Source organism: Coregonus lavaretus, assembly GCF_964263955.1.
Source record: "Coregonus lavaretus genome assembly, contig: HAP1_SCAFFOLD_1129, whole genome shotgun sequence".
Classification (NCBI taxonomy): domain Eukaryota; kingdom Metazoa; phylum Chordata; class Actinopteri; order Salmoniformes; family Salmonidae; genus Coregonus; species Coregonus lavaretus.
Window position 1 is genome coordinate 23,760 of NW_028163469.1, and position 23,064 is coordinate 46,823.

A 23,064-nucleotide genomic window follows, 5' to 3' on the forward strand; every position below is an offset into this window, starting at 1 on the left:
ACGGCTGCTACGTGGACCATGGGGTCATAACGGCTGCTACATGGACCATGGGGTCATAACGGCTGCTACGTGGGGTCATAACGGCTGCTACATGGACCACGGGGTCATAACGGCTGCTACATGGACCATGGGGTCATAACGGCTGCTACATGGACCATGGGGTCATAACGGCTGCTACATGGGGTCATAACGGCTGCTACATGGACCATGGGGTCATAACGGCTGCTACGTGGACCATGGGGTCATAACGGCTGCTACATGGACCATGGGGTCATAACGGCTGCTACATGGACCATGGGGTCATAACGGCTGCTACATGGACCATGGGGTCATAACGGCTGCTACATGGACCATGGGGTCATAACGGCTGCTACGTGGACCATGGGGTCATAACGGCTGCTACGTGGACCATGGGGTCATAACGGCTGCTACATGGACCATGGGGTCATAACGGCTGCTACATGGGGTCATAACGGCTGCTACGTGGACCATGGGGTCATAACGGCTGCTACATGGACCATGGGGTCATAACGGCTGCTACGTGGACCATGGGGTCATAACGGCTGCTACATGGACCATGGGGTCATAACGGCTGCTACATGGGGTCATAACGGCTGCTACATGGGGTCATAACGGCTGCTACATGGGGTCATAACGGCTGCTACGTGGACCATGGGGTCATAACGGCTGCTACATGGACCATGGGGTCATAACGGCTGCTACATGGGGTCATAACGGCTGCTACGTGGACCATGGGGTCATAACGGCTGCTACATGGACCATGGGGTCATAACGGCTGCTACATGGACCATGGGGTCATAACGGCTGCTACATGGGGTCATAACGGCTGCTACATGGACCATGGGGTCATAACGGCTGCTACGTGGACCACGGGGTCATAACGGCTGCTACATGGACCATGGGGTCATAACGGCTGCTACGTGGACCATGGGGTCATAACGGCTGCTACATGGACCATGGGGTCATAACGGCTGCTACATGGACCATGGGGTCATAACGGCTGCTACATGGGGTCATAACGGCTGCTACATGGACCATGGGGTCATAACGGCTGCTACATGGGGTCATAACGGCTGCTACATGGACCATGGGGTCATAACGGCTTGATTTCATGTGCTTCTTGTTTTACTGCTGTTTTATAAAAGGGGTGTAAACAGTTCATTTCAGAGCAACCATCTAAGGGTGTAACAGTTGACCAAATCCATGGTTCAGTACATAAAGCGGTTTTGAGGGGGGGGGGGATCACGGTTCAGTTTCGGTACATGCGGGGAAATTAAAATGGCATTCACAATGTTTCTGGCATTGTCTGTTGTGACAGGATTGTTCTGTTGGGCATCAAGTTTCCACTCTGATGCTGTGTTTGTAACCATGTGGGAGGTGGGAATTTACCAGTTGTGAAGTCGTAAATACCAAGTTGGATGCATTCATGTGATTTGAACTCATAGGGACCGATTGGCTAACGGTCAACAAAATTGCGTCAACCATAAACTCAAAGTACAGCTAACATGCTTGTAAACAAAATAAAAATAAAAAGACATTTGTTGTTGCATTTAACTGCCAAAAATGCTGTTATAGAGGCCATTTCCTTAGTAGGGGGAGGTCAGAGGTCACCAAGTGGGAGAAGCGGGTGCTCAGGATGATAGACTAGTTTCCCCACTAGTAATCACCAGTTGGGAGAGCCGTTCAAAGTGTGGTAAATTCCCACTTCCATCTTGGTGATGAATGCAGCACGACACAGCCTCCTTCAGTGCCAGATGCGCGCACCTGTGACTCATAAAAGGGGGCGTGTCTATAGCGCGGTACATCTTCCCTTCTGGGGGTGGGGGGGGTAATGTGACGGCTGACACTGTTAAGTTAAGAGCAGCACTGGGTACGTTTGGGGGCCAATTCGTTTGAAATCTTGTGCTTTGGTTTGCTTGTATAGAGCGGGTGCTACCTGTTAGCTGAAATGGGTTGTGAGAGGGACGTTTGTAACGTGGCTCAAGCACTTTGACGAGGTGCTGAAACCCCCCTGTCCCTCCACGGCTATAAACCCAAGACTGTAAAACATAGAAACATAGCTATTCCTATCACTGTTGGAATTGATTTGGGCCCGGTCAGAACCAGCTGTGGAGACGACGTTGTGTTGCCTCTCTGGCCCGGTCAGAATCAGCTGTGGAGACGATGTTGTGTTGCCTCTCTGGCCCGGTCAGAACCAGCTGTGGAGACGATGTGGTGTTGTCTCTCTGGCCCGGTCAGAACCAGCTGTGGAGACGACGTTGTGTTGCCTCTCTGGCCCGGTCAGAACCAGCTGTGGAGACGACGTTGTGTTGCCTCTCTGGCCCGGTCAGAACCAGCTGTGGAGACGACGTTGTGTTGCCTCTCTGGCCCGGTCAGAACCAGCTGTGGAGACGACGTTGTGTTGCCTCTCTGGCCCGGTCAGAACCAGCTGTGGAGACGACGTTGTGTTGCCTCTCTGGCCCGGTCAGAACCAGCTGTGGAGACGACGTGGTGTTGCCTCTCTGGCCCGGTCAGAACCAGCTGTGGAGACGATGTTGTGTTGCCTCTCTGGCCCGGTCAGAACCAGCTGTGGAGACGACGTTGTGTTGCCTCTTTGGCCCGGTCAGAACCAGCTGTGGAGACGATGTTGTGTTGCCTCTCTGGCCCGGTCAGAACCAGCTGTGGAGACGATGTTGTGTTGTCTCTCTGGCCCGGTCCGAATCAGCTGTGGAGACGACGTTGTGTTGTCTCTCTGGCCCGGTCAGAACCAGCTGTGGAGACGATGTTGTGTTGCCTCTTTGGCCCGGTCAGAACCAGCTGTGGAGACGACGTTGTGTTGCCTCTCTGGCCCGGTCAGAATCAGCTGTGGAGACGATGTTGTGTTGCCTCTCTGGCCCGGTCAGAATCAGCTGTGGAGACGATGTTGTGTTGCTTCTCTGGCCCGGTCAGAACCAGCTGTGGAGACGATGTTGGGTTGCCTCTCTGGCCCGGTCAGAACCAGCTGTGGAGACGATGTTGGGTTGCCTCTCTGTGGTTCCGTCTTGCTACGGTATCCCGGGGTGATGTCAGTGTAAATGTGTCGGCAGCTACGTAGCCTATTCTAGTTGAGCGTGGCGACACGCTATTAACGCGTTACCCACAACTCTCTGTCCATCGTCGTTGAGATCTACTGCGAAGCCAAAATGTTCCCAAACTGGAGATTTAAACTATGGAGAATCCTCCTGGAATTCATCATTATATAAATATGCCCGTTTAAATTTTGTCTGGTTTGCCGTTCCAAATTGAATATTTTTTCTCTCATATATTTTTTTAAAAAACTGTTCGCTAGGTGTAGGCAAGACCATAAGCAAATAGGTAAACTGGGATAATACTAAAGAGTTAATCAGGGTGATCTTTCCAAAAATTGACAGGTATTTACCTTTCCATGGTAGCAAGATCTTATCTATTTTTGCTAACTTTCTATTAAAATGTATCCACATCACCATCAGACCATTTTATTGGTAAACTACATGGTAATGTACATTTTTTATTTTTTAGTGATCCAATATGTAATATAGTACATTTGTCATAATTTGGTTGTAATCCAGAGAGGTTAGAAAATGTATCTAGATCCTCTATGAGGCTGTGGAGGGATTCTAGTTGTGGATTTAAATGAAAACATGAATCATCAGCGTACAATGACACCTTTGTTTTTAAGCACTGGATTTCTAATCCCTTGATATTATTGTTGGATCTGATTTTAATAGCTAACATCTCGATGGCCACAATAAATAGATATGCCGATAGTGGACAACCTTGTTTCACTCCTCTTGACAGTTTAAAACTTTCGGAGAAATAGCCATTATTTACTATTTTACACCTAGGGTTACTATACATGATTTTGACCTATTTTATAAGAGATTCTCCAAAATTGAAATGCTCCAGGCATTTATATATACACCCCAGTCGAACTTTATCAAATGCCTTTTTGAAGTCTGCTATGAATAGCAGGCCTGGTTTCCCATATTTTCCATAGTGTTCTATTGTTTCCAATACTTGCCTTATATTATCTCCAATGTATCTTCCATGTAAAAAACCTGTCTGATTAGAATGAATAATATCCGACAATACCTTTTTAATTCTATGCGCAATACATTTTGCTAGAATTTTTTGCATCAAACGTTACCCATAGACTTCCAGTCATTGCGCTAACATTAGTTAGCGTCGGCTCACAAAACTACCTCCAACTTACTTCATACTGGGACACCGAGACATAAAAAAGTTAATCTGACTCTGGGGAAGTAGATAAAGATCCTCACTGACGGAATCCCCCAGGTATCCCTGTAAGAACTGGGACTGTATTCTGAGAAAAGATGTTCCATCAACTCTCACTGTGGCCAGTGGTCCAGTGTCTGCCTGTCGCCCTCCAGCAGAGAGAGTGAGTGAGTGAGTCTAGTCCACCCTCCACCCTGCCCTCCTCTCCATCCCCTGAAGTGCTCCTGCAGACAGCTGTCTAAATGGCATCAGCATGCTTCAGTTCGACTGGCGCCTAGCCCAACGACTGTGCTCCTATACTCGCTTAAAAATACATTCTCTTGAAAAACAAGAATAAAAAACGGCAATAGTACAGTTTGTCCATTTTGAGACGCCGTAGCCAGTACACAGAACAGAACAGCAGGGCCTCCCTCCCCGTCAGAACAGAACAGCAGGGCCTCCCTCCCTCCCCGTCAGAACAGAACAGCAGGGCCTCCCTCCCCGTCAGAACAGAACAGCAGGGCCTCCCTCCCTCCCCGTCAGCACAGCAGGGCCTCCCTCCCCGTCAGAACAGAACAGCAGGGCCTCCCTCCCTCCCTCCCCGTCAGAACAGAACAGCAGGGCCTCCCTCCCTCCCTCCCTCCCCGTCAGAACAGAACAGCAGGGCCTCCCTCCCTCCCTCCCCGTCAGAACAGAACAGCAGGGCCTCCCACCCCGTCAGAACAGAACAGCAGGGCCTCCCTCCCTCCCTCCCCGTCAGAACAGAACAGCAGGGCCTCCCTCCCTCCCCGTCAGAACAGAACAGCAGGGCCTCCCTCCCTCCCTCCCCGTCAGAACAGAACAGCAGGGCCTCCCTCCCTCCCTCCCCGTCAGAACAGAACAGCAGGGCCTCCCTCCCTCCCTCCCCGTCAGAACAGAACAGCAGGGCCTCCCTCCCTCCCTCCCCGTCAGAACAGAACAGCAGGGCCTCCCTCCCTCCCCGTCAGAACAGAACAGCAGGGCCTCCCTCCCTCCCTCCCTCCCTCCCCGTCAGAACAGAACAGCAGGGCCTCCCTCCCTCCCCGTCAGAACAGAACAGCAGGGCCTCCCTCCCTCCCCGTCAGAACAGAACAGCAGGGCCTCCCTCCCTCCCTCCCCGTCAGAACAGAACAGCAGGGCCTCCCTCCCTCCCTCCCCGTCAGAACAGAACAGCAGGGCCTCCCTCCCTCCCCGTCAGAACAGAACAGCAGGGCCTCCCTCCCTCCCACCCCGTCAGAACAGAACAGCAGGGCCTCCCTCCCTCCCACCCCGTCAGAACAGAACAGCAGGGCCTCCCTCCCTCCCACCCCGTCAGAACAGAACAGCAGGGCCTCCCTCCCTCCCCGTCAGAACAGAACAGCAGGGCCTCCCTCCCTCCCCGTCAGAACAGAACAGCAGGGCCTCCCTCCCTCCCCGTCAGAACAGAACAGCAGGGCCTCCCTCCCTCCCCGTCAGAACAGAACAGCAGGGCCTCCCTCCCTCCCCGTCAGAACAGCAGGGCCTCCCTCCCTCCCCGTCAGAACAGCAGGGCCTCCCTCCCTCCCCGTCAGAACAGAACAGCAGGGCCTCCCTCCCTCCCTCCCCGTCAGAACAGAACAGCAGGGCCTCCCTCCCTCCCTCCCCGTCAGAACAGAACAGCAGGGCCTCCCTCCCTCCCTCCCCGTCAGAACAGAACAGCAGGGCCTCCCTCCCTCCCTCCCCGTCAGAACAGAACAGCAGGGCCTCCCTCCCTCCCCGTCAGAACAGAACAGCAGGGCCTCCCTCCCTCCCTCCCTCCCTCCCCGTCAGAACAGAACAGCAGGGCCTCCCTCCCTCCCCGTCAGAACAGAACAGCAGGGCCTCCCTCCCTCCCCGTCAGAACAGAACAGCAGGGCCTCCCTCCCTCCCCGTCAGAACAGAACAGCAGGGCCTCCCTCCCTCCCTCCCCGTCAGAACAGAACAGCAGGGCCTCCCTCCCTCCCTCCCCGTCAGAACAGAACAGCAGGGCCTCCCTCCCTCCCCGTCAGAACAGAACAGCAGGGCCTCCCTCCCTCCCACCCCGTCAGAACAGAACAGCAGGGCCTCCCTCCCTCCCACCCCGTCAGAACAGAACAGCAGGGCCTCCCTCCCTCCCACCCCGTCAGAACAGAACAGCAGGGCCTCCCTCCCTCCCCGTCAGAACAGAACAGCAGGGCCTCCCTCCCTCCCCGTCAGAACAGAACAGCAGGGCCTCCCTCCCTCCCCGTCAGAACAGAACAGCAGGGCCTCCCTCCCTCCCCGTCAGAACAGAACAGCAGGGCCTCCCTCCCTCCCCGTCAGAACAGCAGGGCCTCCCTCCCTCCCCGTCAGAACAGCAGGGCCTCCCTCCCTCCCCGTCAGAACAGAACAGCAGGGCCTCCCTCCCTCCCTCCCCGTCAGAACAGAACAGCAGGGCCTCCCTCCCTCCCCGTCAGAACAGCAGGGCCTCCCTCCCCGTCAGAACAGAACAGCAGGGCCTCCCTCCCTCCCCGTTAGAACAGAACAGCAGGGCCTCCCTCCCTCCCTCCCCGTCAGAACAGAACAGCAGGGCCTCCCTCCCTCCCTCCCCGTCAGAACAGAACAGCAGGGCCTCCCTCCCTCCCTCCCTCCCTCCCCGTCAGAACAGAACAGCAGGGCCTCCCTCCCTCCCTCCCCGTCAGAACAGAACAGCAGGGCCTCCCACCCCGTCAGAACAGAACAGCAGGGCCTCCCTCCCTCCCTCCCCGTCAGAACAGAACAGCAGGGCCTCCCTCCCTCCCCGTCAGAACAGAACAGCAGGGCCTCCCTCCCTCCCCGTCAGAACAGCACAGCAGGGCCTCCCTCCCCGTCAGAACAGAACAGCAGGGCCTCCCTCCCTCCCTCCCCGTCAGAACAGAGCAGCAGGGCCTCCCTCCCCGTCAGAACAGAACAGCAGGGCCTCCCTCCCTCCCCGTCAGAACAGCACGGCCTCCCTCCCTCCCCGTCAGAACAGCACAGCAGGGCCTCCCTCCCCGTCAGAACAGCACAGCAGGGCCTCCCTCCCCGTCAGAACAGAACAGCAGGGCCTCCCTCCCTCCCACCCCGTCAGAACAGAGCAGCAGGGCCTCCCTCCCTCCCACCCCGTCAGAACAGAACAGCAGGGCCTCCCTCCCTCCCTCCCCGTCAGAACAGAACAGCAGGGCCTCCCTCCCTCCCTCCCCGTCAGAACAGAACAGCAGGGCCTCCCTCCCTCCCTCCCCGTCAGAACAGAACAGCAGGGCCTCCCTCCCTCCCCGTCAGAACAGAACAGCAGGGCCTCCCTCCCTCCCCGTCAGAACAGAACAGCAGGGCCTCCCTCCCTCCCCGTCAGAACAGAACAGCAGGGCCTCCCTCCCTCCCCGTCAGAACAGCAGGGCCTCCCTCCCTCCCCGTCAGAACAGAACAGCAGGGCCTCCCTCCCTCCCCGTCAGAACAGAACAGCAGGGCCTCCCTCCCTCCCCATCAGAACAGAACAGCAGGGCATCCCTCCCCGTCAGAACAGAACAGCAGGGCCTGCCACCGCTGAGGGGACAAGACCAGAGCACTAGTGGTGAAAGGAACCAAACCACTACAGGACAGCTGAGAGAGAGGAGAGGACCAGGCCTTGATACCAGGGGTGCGTTCAGTAGAATGCAACATTTTCGAACGTTCAGATAGAAATATGTTATGTAGAACAAACATGCCTCTCTGACATGTAGACCAAGGACTCATGGTCGGCTCTATTCTTTGTATTTCTATCTGCAAAGTTCAACCACATTTAGCTACTGAACGGGGCCCAGGCTATTAGCTTCCTTCAACCACATTTAACTACTGAACGGGGCCCAGGCTATTAGCTTCCTTCAACCACATTTAACTACTGAACGGGGCCCAGGCTATTAGCTTCCTTCAACCACATTTAACTACTGAACGGGGCCCAGGCTATTAGCTTCCTTCAACCACATTTAGCCCCTGAACTGGGCCCAGGCTATTAGCTTCCTTCAACCACATTTAACTACTGAACGGGGCCCAGGCTATTAGCTTCCTTCAACCACATTTAACTACTGAACGGGGCCCAGGCTATTAGCTTCCTTCAACCACATTTAACTACTGAACGGGGCCCAGGCTATTAGCTTCCTTCAACCACATTTAACTACTGAACGGGGCCCAGGCTATTAGCTTCCTTCAACCACATTTAGCCCCTGAACTGGGCCCAGGCTATTAGCTTCCTTCAACCACATTTAACTACTGAACGGGGCCCAGGCTATTAGCTTCCTTCAACCACATTTAACTACTGAACGGGGCCCAGGCTATTAGCTTCCTTCAACCACATTTAGCCCCTGAACGGGGCCCAGGCTATTAGCTTCCTTCAACCACATTTAGCCCCTGAACGGGGCCCAGGCTATTAGCTTCCTTCAACCACATTTAGCCCCTGAACGGGGCCCAGGCTATTAGCTTCCTTCAACCACATTTAACTACTGAACGGGGCCCAAGCTATTAGCTTCCTTCAACCACATTTAGCCCCTGAACTGGGCCCAGGCTATTAGCTTCCTTCAACCACATTTAACTACTGAACGGGGCCCAGGCTATTAGCTTCCTTCAACCACATTTAGCCCCTGAACGGGGCCCAGGCTATTAGCTTCCTTCAACCACATTTAGCCCCTGAACTGGGCCCAGGCTATTAGCTTCCTTCAACCACATTTAGCCCCTGAACGGGGCCCAGGCTATTAGCTTCCTTCAACCACATTTAGCCCCTGAACTGGGCCCAGGCTATTAGCTTCCTTCAACCACATTTAGCCCCTGAACTGGGCCCAGGCTATTAGCTTCCTTCAACCACATTTAGCCCCTGAACTGGGCCCAGGCTATTAGCTTCCTTCAACCACATTTAGCCCCTGAACTGGGCCCAGGCTATTAGCTTCCTTCAACCACATTTAACTACTGAACGGGGCCCAGGCTATTAGCTTCCTTCAACCACATTTAGCCCCTGAACTGGGCCCAGGCTATTAGCTTCCTTCAACCACATTTAGCCCCTGAACGGGGCCCAGGCTATTAGCTTCCTTCAACCACATTTAGCCCCTGAACTGGGCCCAGGCTATTAGCTTCCTTCAACCACATTTAGCCCCTGAACTGGGCCCAGGCTATTAGCTTCCCTCAACCACATTTAGCCCCTGAACTGGGCCCAGGCTATTAGCTTCCTTCAACCACATTTAGCCCCTGAACTGGGCCCAGGCTATTAGCTTCCTTCAACCACATTTAGCCCCTGAACTGGGCCCAGGCTATTAGCTTCCTTCAACCACATTTAACTACTGAACGGGGCCCAGGCTATTAGCTTCCTTCAACCACATTTAACTACTGAACGGGGCCCAGGCTATTAGCTTCCTTCAACCACATTTAGCCCCTGAACTGGGCCCAGGCTATTAGCTTCCTTCAACCACATTTAACTACTGAACGGGGCCCAGGCTATTAGCTTCCTTCAACCACATTTAACTACTGAACGGGGCCCAGGCTATTAGCTTCCTTCAACCACATTTAGCCCCTGAACGGGGCCCAGGCTATTAGCTTCCTTCAACCACATTTAGCCCCTGAACGGGGCCCAGGCTATTAGCTTCCTTCAACCACATTTAGCCCCTGAACGGGGCCCAGGCTATTAGCTTCCTTCAACCACATTTAACTACTGAACGGGGCCCAAGCTATTAGCTTCCTTCAACCACATTTAGCCCCTGAACTGGGCCCAGGCTATTAGCTTCCTTCAACCACATTTAACTACTGAACGGGGCCCAGGCTATTAGCTTCCTTCAACCACATTTAGCCCCTGAACGGGGCCCAGGCTATTAGCTTCCTTCAACCACATTTAGCCCCTGAACTGGGCCCAGGCTATTAGCTTCCTTCAACCACATTTAGCCCCTGAACGGGGCCCAGGCTATTAGCTTCCTTCAACCACATTTAGCCCCTGAACTGGGCCCAGGCTATTAGCTTCCTTCAACCACATTTAGCCCCTGAACTGGGCCCAGGCTATTAGCTTCCTTCAACCACATTTAGCCCCTGAACTGGGCCCAGGCTATTAGCTTCCTTCAACCACATTTAGCCCCTGAACTGGGCCCAGGCTATTAGCTTCCTTCAACCACATTTAACTACTGAACGGGGCCCAGGCTATTAGCTTCCTTCAACCACATTTAGCCCCTGAACTGGGCCCAGGCTATTAGCTTCCTTCAACCACATTTAGCCCCTGAACGGGGCCCAGGCTATTAGCTTCCTTCAACCACATTTAGCCCCTGAACTGGGCCCAGGCTATTAGCTTCCTTCAACCACATTTAGCCCCTGAACTGGGCCCAGGCTATTAGCTTCCCTCAACCACATTTAGCCCCTGAACTGGGCCCAGGCTATTAGCTTCCTTCAACCACATTTAGCCCCTGAACTGGGCCCAGGCTATTAGCTTCCTTCAACCACATTTAGCCCCTGAACTGGGCCCAGGCTATTAGCTTCCTTCAACCACATTTAACTACTGAACGGGGCCCAGGCTATTAGCTTCCTTCAACCACATTTAACTACTGAACGGGGCCCAGGCTATTAGCTTCCTTCAACCACATTTAGCCCCTGAACTGGGCCCAGGCTATTAGCTTCCTTCAATACACTGTTAGCTGCAGCATGCACTTGGGAACAGGGGTGACTAGGAGCTGGGAACAGGGGTGACAAGGAGCTGGGAACAGGGGTGACAAGGAGCTGGGAACAGGGGTGACTAGGAGCTGGGAACAGGGGTGACTAGGAGCTGGGAACAGGGGTGACTAGGAGGCCACAGGTCTTTTGTTTCTGCATGAACTGTATGGCTACAATGAGCTACCCAAACAGCCGTCCACAACAACAGGGTGGCAGAAGGTTTTCATTTAGCCTTTAAAACAGCAGTGCTTACTCAGCAGTCGGGCAGGGCCGCTCGGACGCTACATTACAACGGAACTGCATGTGCTTAGACAAGCAGCAGCTGCTTTCACCAGGCTTTACCTCCAGTATACACACACACACACACAGCAGTAGGGACACAATGGAAAAGGCCAGAAAGGCAGGCACACACACACACAGGGAGCACACACACACACACACACAGGGCGCACACACACACACACACACACACACACAGGGAGCACACACACACACACAGGGAGCACACACAGGGAGCACACACACACACAGGGAACACACACACACACACAGCAGTAGGGACACAATGGAAAAGGCCAGAAAGGCAGGCACACACACACACACACACACAAGGCGCGCACACACACACACACACAGGGCGCACGCACACACACACACAGGGCGCACGCACACACACACAGGGCGCGCACACACACAGACACACACACGGCGCACACACACACACACACACACGGCGCACGGACACACACACACACAGGGAGCACACACACAGGGCGTACGCACACACACACACACAGGGAGCACACACACAGGGCGTACGCACACACACACAGGGAGCACACACACACACACACACACAGGACGCACACACAGGGAGCACACACACACACACACACACAGGACGCACACACAGGGAGCACACACACACACACACACACAGGACGCACACACAGGGAGCACACACACAGGGCGTACGCACACACACACACAGGGCGTACGCACACACACACACAGGGCGTACGCACACACACACACAGGGCGTACGCACACACACACACAGGGCGTACGCACACACACACACAGGGCGTACGCACACACACACACAGGGCGCACACACACACACACACAGGGCGTACGCACACACACACACAGGGCGTACGCACACACACACAGGGCGTACGCACACACACACAGGGCGTACGCACACACACACACAGGGCGCACACACACACACACACACACACACGGCGCACACACACACACACAGTGCGCACGCACACACACACCAGATCCAGGGATCTATAAACTCACACAGATCCAGGACTCACCTGTTCTGACTCTTTAGTTAGTTTCTTTGGTGGCAACAGCTTGTATTGTGTTGTATTGAACAGCTTCCAATTCCAGATCTCTGAGAAACAAACAAAGACAGGTCAGTTCATGTACCTAGCTCACTAATTAACTCTCCAGTCAAAACAAAGACAGGTCAGTTCATGTACCTAGCTCACTAATAAACTCTCCAGTCAAAACAAAGACAGGTCAGTTCATGTACCTAGCTCACTAATTAACTCTCCAGTCAAAACAAAGACAGGTCAGTTCATGTACCTAGCTCACTAATAAACTCTCCAGTCAAAACAAAGACAGGTCAGTTCATGGACCTAGCTCACTAATAAACTCTCCAGTCAAAACAAAGACAGGTCAGTTCATGGATCTAACTCACTAATAAACTCTCCAGTCAAAACAAAGACAGGTCAGTTCATGTATCTAGCTCACTAATAAACTCTCCAGTCAAAACAAAGACAGGTCAGTTCATGGATCTAACTCACTAATAAACTCTCCAGTCAAAACAAAGACAGGTCAGTTCATGTATCTAGCTCACTAATTAACTCTCCAGTCAAAACAAAGACAGGTCAGTTCATGGATCTAGCTCACTAATTAACTCTCCAGTCAAAACAAAGACAGGTCAGTTCATGGATCTAGCTCACTAATTAACTCTCCAGTCAAAACAAAGACAGGTCAGTTCATGGATCTAGCTCACTAATTAACTCTCCAGTCAAAACAAAGACAGGTCAGTTCATGTACCTAGCTCACTAATAAACTCTCCAGTCAAAACAAAGACAGGTCAGTTCATGTATCTAGCTCACTAATTAACTCTCCAGTCAAAACAAAGACAGGTCAGTTCATGTATCTAGCTCACTAATTAACTCTCCAGTCAAAACAAAGACAGGTCAGTTCATGTATCTAACTCACTAATAAACTCTCCAGTCAAAACAAAGACAGGTCAGTTCATGTACCTAGCTCACTAATTAACTCTCCAGTCAAAACAAAGACAGGTCAGTCCATGTACCTAGCTCACTAATAAACTCTCCAGTCAAAACAAAGACAGGTCAGTTCACGTATCTAACTCACTAATAAACTCTCCAGTCAAAACAAAGACAGGTCAGTTCACGTACCTAGCTCACTAATAAACTCTCCAGTCAAAACAAAGACAGGTCAGTTCACGTATCTAACTCACTTATTAACTCTCCAGTCAAAACAAAGACAGGTCAATTCACGTATCTAACTCACTAATTAACTCTCCAGTCAAAACAAAGACAGGTCAGTTCACGTATCTAACTCACTAATAAACTCTCCAGTCAAAACAAAGACAGGTCAGTTCACGTATCTAACTCACTAATAAACTCTCCAGTCAAAACAAAGACAGGTCAGTTCATGTACCTAGCTCACTAATAAACTCTCCAGTCAAAACAAAGACAGGTCAGTTCACGTATCTAACTCACTAATAAACTCTCCAGTCAAAACAAAGACAGGTCAGTTCATGGATCTAGCTCACTAATAAACTCTCCAGTCAAAACAAAGACAGGTCAGTTCATGGATCTAACTCACTAATTAACTCTCCAGTCAAAACAAAGACAGGTCAGTTCACGGATCTAACTCACTAATTAACTCTCCAGTCAAAACAAAGACAGGTCAGTTCATGGATCTAACTCACTAATAAACTCTCCAGTCTGAGAATAACCACAGCAGACTACGGAAATTCTACGGAAACAGAATTATGTAGAGACTTTAAAATGTATACCAAATAAAAACCATTGATTTAAACGTTTAACAAACCATACAACTCCATGCACAACGACTACTTTGAACAATTTACATAGTAAATTTTTTTTATAAAATAAATAAATTTACTGTAAAAACTGCAGATGCAAAGTTTGGTAACAGAATTACAGTAAAATCTCAGTTTAATTACGCTACCCAACTTTGTATCTGCACAGTTCTTCCTGTAAATGTGATTTTGTAAAACGTTCAGTGGAGCTTGTTAAAAACATTGTCCTTGTGCATAGAGTTGTATGGTTTGTTAAACTTTGAAAATCAATGGTTTTTGTTTGGTATAACATTTTAAAGTGAAGAATCGGTGTCTTAGCATAATTCAGTTACTATGGAATTGCCCACTAGGCATTAAGAGTTTTGAAATTAGTTTCTTATTTAAAAAGATACATATTATATGGATCTAGCTATGGATCTGTCTACCAGGATTGGGGTCAATTCCACTTTAATTCTATAATCCCATTAAATTCAGGAAATACACTAAAAGTTTTTCAATTAGGCCATTTTTTAATTGGAGCTTCTAGTCCATCCACAGACACTACGGAGCTTCTAGTCCATCCACAGACACCACGGAGCTTCTAGTCCATCCACAGACACTACGGAGCTTCTAGTCCATCCACAGACACTACGGAGCATCTAGTCCATCCACAGACACTACGGAGCATCTAGTCCATCCACAGACACTACGGAGCTTCTAGTCCATCCACAGACACCACAGAGCTTCTAGTCTATCCACAGACACTACGGAGCATCTAGTCCATCCACAGACACCACGGAGCTTCTAGTCCATCCACAGACACTACGGAGCTTCTAGTCCATCCACAGACACTACGGAGCATCTAGTCCATCCACAGACACTACGGAGCATCTAGTCCATCCACAGACACCACGGAGCTTCTAGTCTATCCACAGACGCCACGGAGCTTCTAGTCCATCCACAGACACCACGGAGCTTCTAGTCCATCCACAGACACCACAGAGCTTCTAGTCCATCCACAGACGCTACGGAGCTTCTAGTCCATCCACAGACACTACGGAGCATCTAGTCTATCCACAGACACCACGGAGCATCTAGTCTATACACAGACACTACAGAGCTTCTAGTCCATCCACAGACGCCACGGAGCTTTTAGTCTAGAGCGCCTGCTTAAATTGGATCAGGGTTAAATGAGGGTGAAATAAATGTCATTGTTGCAAGTGTGGGCAACATACACTAACATCTTAAATTGGCACGCTGAATTATTTTGTCATATTCAAATTGTATATTGCACTAATTTGCTTTAATGTGGACACTTTGTGTTTCTATCTTCCACAAGGTTGCATTTTCACCCCATAAAATGAGTGAAATTACACATCCTTTTTTACCTCAGATTGGCGATGTTAGTATAAAAAAAATTAGTCGTCACGGTGACATAAGACTGACTGCTTAAAATCTTTGGTTTTGTACCGTTGATTTTGTCACACGCTCTGGGTTGCACAGGACTTAGAACCACTTAGAACGCGGAGTTAATTAAAATGGTAAAAATCGAGGCGGTCGCTCTCGGGGCGGCAGGTAGCCTAGCCGTTAACACTGTTGGGCCAGTAACCGAAAGGTCGCTGGGTCGGATCCCCGAGCTGGCCAGGTAAAAATATATATATATATATATATATATATATATATATCTGTCTGTGCCCTTGAGGAAGGCACTTAACCCTAATTGCTCCTGTAAGTCGCTCTGCATAAGAGCATCTGCTAAATGACTCAAATGTAAAACAAAATTAAGAAATGTAATGTATAAAAGTCGCTGGCCACACAACAATACAATGGATTAGACAGTCAGAACTATCCCTTAGATAGCAGCCAACCGTTGTCAACGTTGATATCCTGTCCTCCGCGTCATGATACGTTCAACTTAACAAAAAAAAGTGGCCTGTTATCTTTAATGTTAATGTCAGCCTCGAGAAATCAACATCCGACATTCCAAAATATAGATATTAGCCTTCTACAACTTCTCATCTAACCAACCAACGTATAGGTTATTCCAAGTTTCCCCTGTGGCCTTTGAATAGTGTTAGTTTAAAACGGCGCTACACCCATAATATAATATAATAATATGCCATTTAGCCTTTTATCCAAAGCGACTTCCGCATTCATTTTTACGTATGGGTGGTCCCGGGGATCGAACCCCACTACCCTGGCGTTACAAGCGCCGTGCTCTACCAATTGAGCTACAGAGGACCACCCATAAAACGTTTGCCTCCTTGTTCTATTGATTTCAGTGTGACATCGATGGAAGTGATAAAAAAAAAAAAAAAAAAATCATAGGTGTTGCGTTACACTTACTGCATTGGCGACCCGCTTGAATCAAAATGCAACACTTAAAACATTAAGCTAGCGGTCTTTTAACAAATGTGTCCTCTAACAATAATAATAATAATAATATGCCATTTAGCAGACGCTTTTATCCAAAGCGACTTACAACCTAACCTAAAAACATATGGGGGATTGGAAGTGATGCAGACAATTACATTGATGGAAGTTACAATCTATCTGCAATATTAAAGCTGATCTACCCCCTAAAAAAATAAAAAATATTATTTTTTATTTTATTTTTAACAAAAATGTAAAACCAGTGATGTACATTTTACATTTTAGTCATTTAGCAGACGCTCTTATCCAGAGCGTCTTACAGTTAGTGAGTGCATACATTTTTCATACACATTATTCTCAGATTCTGTTTGGTTTTTGAGCTGTGTTGGTTTAACGGGACGTGCAACCTCATTTCCCCCCCCCCCCTCTCTCTCTCCCCCCTCTCGCGCAATTGATTTCAACGTGATATGAGTTGACAAATAAGTGTCGCGTTTCCCTTTCTGTTTTGGCGACCCCCCCCCCCAAATCAAAATGCATCACTCCAAAATGTAGCTGACTGTCTTCTCTGCAGGTTGTTCTCTAACCTGTGATATTAAAAAATATCTACAGTTTCCATGTTTTTTGTTGCGTTAGTTTCAACAGCGCGTACAACCTGATTTCCCCCCTAATCGATATCAGTGATTTAATGCCACTAGCTGAAACAACAGGGTTTTGGTGCGTGTGCAGTTTATAAGGTTTACAAGTCATGTGATTACCATTGTGGTATTGGTATATGTATATTTTATTTATTTAACCTTTATTTAACCAGGTAAGCCAGTTGAGAACAAATTCTCATTTACAACTGTATGTGTAGGTAGTACATTTTATGTTTTCAATATATCAAACTGTTTCTGCATATTGGTTATTGATTTGGACACGTTAAAACTGTTTTGACATTGGGCAATTTATCAAAATGTCTTGTCAACAGGAAGCAGCAACAGCATCATTTTCAACATTAATTTCAAATAGTATTGTACTTAAATCAGGGGGGGGGGGGGGGGGGGGGGGACTGGTGAATGAGTCCAAAACATGCTGCAATCAGGGCCTAAAATTAAACACCCACCACCTGCGGGGTAGATTTTGGCGTTGGCAGTTAAGATGTCTATTTCACCAGCCACGTCGGCAGGTGGCCAGGGTTCCCACGGTGCCAGCATTTCACTCGCTCGCATTTGTGAATACAAATAGTCAAGTATGATCACATTTATAGTTTTTTTTTTTTTAATGCTGCGGTTGCTGTTTTCAAAAGTATTTAACAGCACAAAGTCAAAAAAACTACGAATCCTAAACAGCCTATTCCAGCTGGCGCTGCAACACTGGGCTGGGAGCAGTGAAGAGCAGAGTGGAAAGATTCATTTTATTTTATTTTTAGAAGCGCTGCACATTCAAGTAGGTCTAATTTACTTGAAACGAAAGTCAACTGAATTGAGAGTTTATATCCTTGTGTTTCTTGGCTACTTACGTTGTTTTGTTTCACGAGCTACCGTTGGTCAACACTCTCAAATCTCACAGGTACAAACATCACGTTACCGCGGTAACCTCCCCGCCCTTCATCTCATCTGTGATATTTTGGTTAAAAGACTCAGGTCACAAAAAAAAAAAAAAAATATATATGAAATTAAACAATATAATCACATTACTTCTTCATAGTAATACATTTATTGTTTTTAGAAACATTACCAAAGCATGCTCATCTGTTGTTGTTTTTTTGTTTGTTTGTGTTTTGCTGGTGTAATTTTAGAGTGACCCAAAAGTAAATTATATGCCCTGGCTGCGATTGATATATTTTGATGATATACCAGAAATGACCAAAACGGGTCTGCCCTGCCTACTCCATGTTACCCCTAGTACATGACGTAGTATGAGGCAGAGCCAATGAACATGTTGGCCCCCATAGAGATGTTTAAAAGGAGCTCCGTGTAATATTTGTTGGGGCAGCAAATCTCTCGGGTGTCAAATTGACTGGGGCTCAGAGATTTAGTACAGCGCACTAACGGCTTGTGCCACAGACAGTTAAGCGTGCAGGTCAGGCCCAATCAAATTTGACAACAAGAGATTTGACGCCCCCAAAATTTACACTACCGTTTAAAAGATTGGTGTCACTTAGAAATGTCATTGTTTTCGAAAGAAAAGCAAAAAAAATTTGGTCCATTTAAAATAACATCAAATTGATCAGAAATACAGTGTAGACATTGTTAATGTTGTAAATGGATATTGTAGCTGGAAACGGCTGATTTTTTATGGAATATCTACATAGGCGTACAGAGGCCCATTATCAGCAACCATCAGTCCTGTGTTCCAATGGCACGTTGTGTTTGCTAATTCAAGTTTATCATTTTAAAAAGGCTAATTGATCATTAGAAACCCCTTTTGCAATTATGTTAGCACAGCTGAAAACTGTTGTGCTGATTAAAGAAGCAATAAAACTGGCCTTCTTGAGACTAGTTGAGTATCTGGAGCATCAGCAATTGTGGGTTCGATTACAGGCTCAAAATGGCCAGAAACAAATAACTTTCTTCTGAAACTCGTCAGTCTATTCTTGTTCTGAGAAATGAAGGCTATTCCATGCGAGAAATTGCCAAGAAACTGAAGATCTCGTACAACGCTGTGTACTACTCCCTTCACAGAACAGCGCAAACTGGCTCTAACCAGAATAGAAAGAGGAGTGGGAGGCCCCGGTGCACAACTGAGCAAGAGGTACATTAGTGTGTCTAGTTTGAGAAACAGACGCCTCACAAGTCCTCAACTGGCAGCTTCATTAAATAGCACCCGCAAAACACCAGTCTCAACGTCAACAGTGAAGAGGCGACTCCGGGATGCTGATCTTCTAGACAGAGTTGCAAAGAAAAAGCCATATCTCACACTGGCCAATAAAAAGAAAAGATTAAGATGGGCAAAAGAACACAGACATTGGACAGAGGAAGATTGGAAAAAAGTGTTATGGACAGACGAATCGAAGTTCGAGGTGTTCGGATCACAAAGAAGAACATTTGTGAGACGCAGACCAAATGAAAAGATTCTGGAGGAGTGCATGATGTCATCTGTCAAGCATGGTGGAGGCAATGTGATGGTCTGGGGGTGCTTTGGTGGTGGTAAAGTGGGAGATTTGTACAGGGTAAAAGGGATCTTGAAGAAGGAAGGCTATCACTTCATTTTGCAAAGCCATGCCATACCCTGTGGACGGCGCTTGATTGGAGCCAATTTCCTCCTTCAACAGGACAGTGACCCAAAGCACAGCTCCAAACTATGCAATAACTATTTAGGGAAGAAACAGTCAGCTGGTATTCTGTCTATAATGGAGTGGCCAGCACAGTCACCGGATCTAAAACCCTATTGAGCTGTTGTGGGAGCAGCTTGACCGTATGGTACGTAAGAAGTGCCCATCAAGCCAATCCAACGTGTGGGAGGTGCTTCAGGAAGCATGGGGTGAAATCTCTTCAGATTACCTCAACAATTTGACAACTAGAATGCCAAAGGTCTGCAAGGCTATAATTGCTGCAAATGGAGGATTCTTTGACGAAAGCAAAGTTTGAAGGACACAATTATTATTTCTATAAAAAAATATTTATTTCTAACCTTGTCAATGACTACATTTCCTTTGCATTTTGCTATATTTCATGGAAAACAAAGAGATTTCTAAGTGACCCCAAACTTTTGAACGGTAGTGTATATATTAACAGAAATGCGTGAAAACAGTGCCTGACAAGCAGGGGGCGAAGGACACCCGTCTACCGGTTGGCCCCGCCTCCCACTAGTACAGCAGGCGGGAGGCTGGAGCGACAACGTGTGCTAACTAGCTAGCAACACTGTGTGCAAGCTTGCTAGTTAGCTAGCACACGGTGTCGCCCACGCCTCCTGTGTACCCGAGAAAACCATACCCGACAAGTATGGGGCCATGGGCACTGTCTACCGGTCGTCCCTGCCTCCCGCTAGACCAGCAGACGGGGGCTGGGGCGACAGTGTGCTAACTAGCTAGCTTGCAACACTGTGTGCTAGCTTGCTAGTTAACGCACAGTGTCGCCCCCCGCCTCTTGTGTACCGGAGAAAACCGTGCCTGACAGGTGGGAGCGAAGGACACTGTCAACCAGTTGCCCCTGCCTCCCGCTAGCTAGCTAGCACAGTGTCGCTCCCGCCTGCTGTGTACCGGAGTCCTCCTTAGGACTAGCTGGCTAAGCTAGCACAGTGTCCTTCGCTCCCGCCCTCACCTTCGATAACAGAACTGTGGGAAAACAGTGCCCGACAGGCGGGGGGGGCGAAGGTCACTACTAGCTATAGCTAGCTACCGTTATTGCCCCCCGCCTCTTCTGTGGGGTTTATCGGCAGTTGGAATCCAATGTTATGGTCAGTGTAGCCAACCTAGCGACTTAGTCACTATATTTAGCGAGTATTCAGACCCCTCTAGCGACACATTTTCAAAAAAAAAGCGACTAGCGACTTTTTCTGGTGTTATTGGAGACTCTGACGTGAAAGCACGTATCGTTCTTACTCTTCTCAACGAGCAGCGGGTGCTGCCGCGGGCCCCACCCCCGCCCCCAAAGCACTCACAGGCGGCCCAGACCTCGCGTAGCTTTTTACTCACTTTATTATGTCTCTCCCACGACGTTACTCCTCTCTCTCATACAGCGTCCAACACAATTACATGCAAATTGGCAAATTATGCAAATTAGGCGATGACGTCATTTAGCGACTTCTAGGACAGCCAATAGCTACTTTCCTTACTGAGGAGTTTGGCAACACTGGTTATGGTGCATTACCGCCACCTACTGTACCGGAGAGTCCCTGCCTCCCGCCTATGTACTGGAGTCATAGCTTAAAAAATTGACCAATAGAAGTATAAAGAGGGATTCCTGCAGATGCAGGAACGCCCCTAATTGTTGGCTGCAGTTGCACCCTTCTCGGTCTGCTAGCCAACGTTAGAGTTTAAGCCTCCACCCTGAAGTAAAGTAGTCAAAGGAAAATAGAGGGTTAACGTTTGGTGTCGATCGGCCATTAGCAGCTTAACATGGCCACTGACTGTACTGGCTGGCTCTTGCTCAGGTGTTTATTCACGAAGGCGCAACAGCTAACATTAGCTAGCTAGCAAACATCTATGTTTAAAACGCATGTATTACTTTAGGAAACACTTGCTTGGTTTGACAGAAGTGCAGCAAATCGATTTACTAGCTAGCTAGGCTACTCCTGTGCATAAAATCCCGGTTGTTAGCTAGCTATCTGAAAAATACAGTCTGGAGGAGCGGGATAATAGCTTGCTAGCTGGCTATCGACCAACCAAAAAGGACAAATAACAAAATGTTGCACACTAAAAGTTAATTGTTGTTAAACCCGTAACCTTGGCTACAGTGAGGACATTCTGCGTTACCAAGCGACAACTTGGTTGGATTTATGCTAACTAGCAGTTAGTCCCAACTAACGTATTCTCTTTAACTTTATCGCAATCGATCAAACCGTTAAGCAGAACTCTTAACAACATCGGTGTTGGCAGTATTAATTGAAACTTAAGTTAACGAAAAAAAATCATCGAATATTTGACGCCCTTTTTAATTCTGCACCACCAGTCTGTAGAAGCCCTTTGCAAGCTTGACTCTTGCAAGCAGCGTAGCCAACATTTTAGTTACCTAGCTAACGTTAGCTAACAAAAGTTTTCAGACCCGAGTCATCCACATGCCGGTAATATTAACTATCAAATCGTACTCTGCCGTGACGGTGCCTAACAAGTGGTTTCTCCATTTCATTCCCATGCAAACACACTACCGCCTAACTACGACTATGTAGCTAACATGTTAATACAAGCGGGCCTCAATGGCTAACAAGCTAGCTAGGTAACAACAGCGGGCAAACAACTACGACAAGCTTTCCTCGGGTGGCCCGGCGAGCTGCGTAACACATCGATACTGGCCAAAAGCACGATTCCCCCAATCTGGAAAACGTCTTTTTAAAAAAAAGAGCCTTACCTCATAAAATGTAAAGTGCAACAGAGTGGAAATGAAAGCCCGGGGCTGTAAGGCTAAAGAAATGCAACGCATTTGCCGCTTTTACGAGGTGAGGCATTCGTCCTGTATGGTCGCCATTTTCTTCACTCGCTAACCTTTTTTTTTTTGCTGTCGCTGTGTGCAATTCGGGGGGCTGCAGGAAACTAGTTGCTAGAGAACCACTTCCTCTCTCGAAGGCACACACAGACCCAAAATGGTCGCTCTCGCCTCCTCTGGCTGTGTGCAATTCGGGGGGGCTGCAGGAAACTAGTTGCTAGAGAACCACTTCCTCTCTCGAAGGCACACACAGACCCAAAATGGTCGCTCTCGCCTCCTCTGGCTGTGTGCAATTCGGGGGGGCTGCAGGAAACTAGTTGCTAGAGAACCACTTCCTCTCTCGAAGGCGCACACAGACCCAAAATGGTCGCTTTGGAGTGGAGCACTGGTGAGTGCCAAAAGTCTAGCTTCTCTGGAGTTATAGTACTGGTAGCTAGTCTTGAGTGAAGAAATACACTAGTGTTCTTACATTGTGTATGTGTGGTTTGTTTTAGAGTTCTAAGTTGATTTACAGTAACATTCACACAACTTAGGTGCAAGGTTACCAAAGTCAAAGAGCTGATAAGAGTAAGTTCTTATCAGCAAGTTATTGGCAACATCTTTATCTATTATATTATTCAATTTCCTCTTTTTATAAACTCTTCACCCCCAGATCACCCGCAGGCTGCTCTC

The 23,064-nt window shown here is 48.8% G+C and overlaps 1 long non-coding RNA gene across 1 annotated transcript in view; it reads right to left on the minus strand.

The window, feature by feature from the left end:
* Nucleotides 1-22,431, minus strand: part of LOC311118098 — a 44,022-nt gene extending 21,591 nt beyond the window's left edge. Inside the window, exons 1-2 of the long non-coding RNA XR_014611751.1 lie at nt 22,318-22,431; nt 12,204-12,283 (exon numbers count right to left, since the gene is read on the minus strand). This is a non-coding gene — a long non-coding RNA (uncharacterized lncRNA). The remainder of the gene's footprint in view (nt 1-12,203; nt 12,284-22,317) is intronic.
* Between the last annotated feature and the right edge of the window lie 633 nt (nt 22,432-23,064).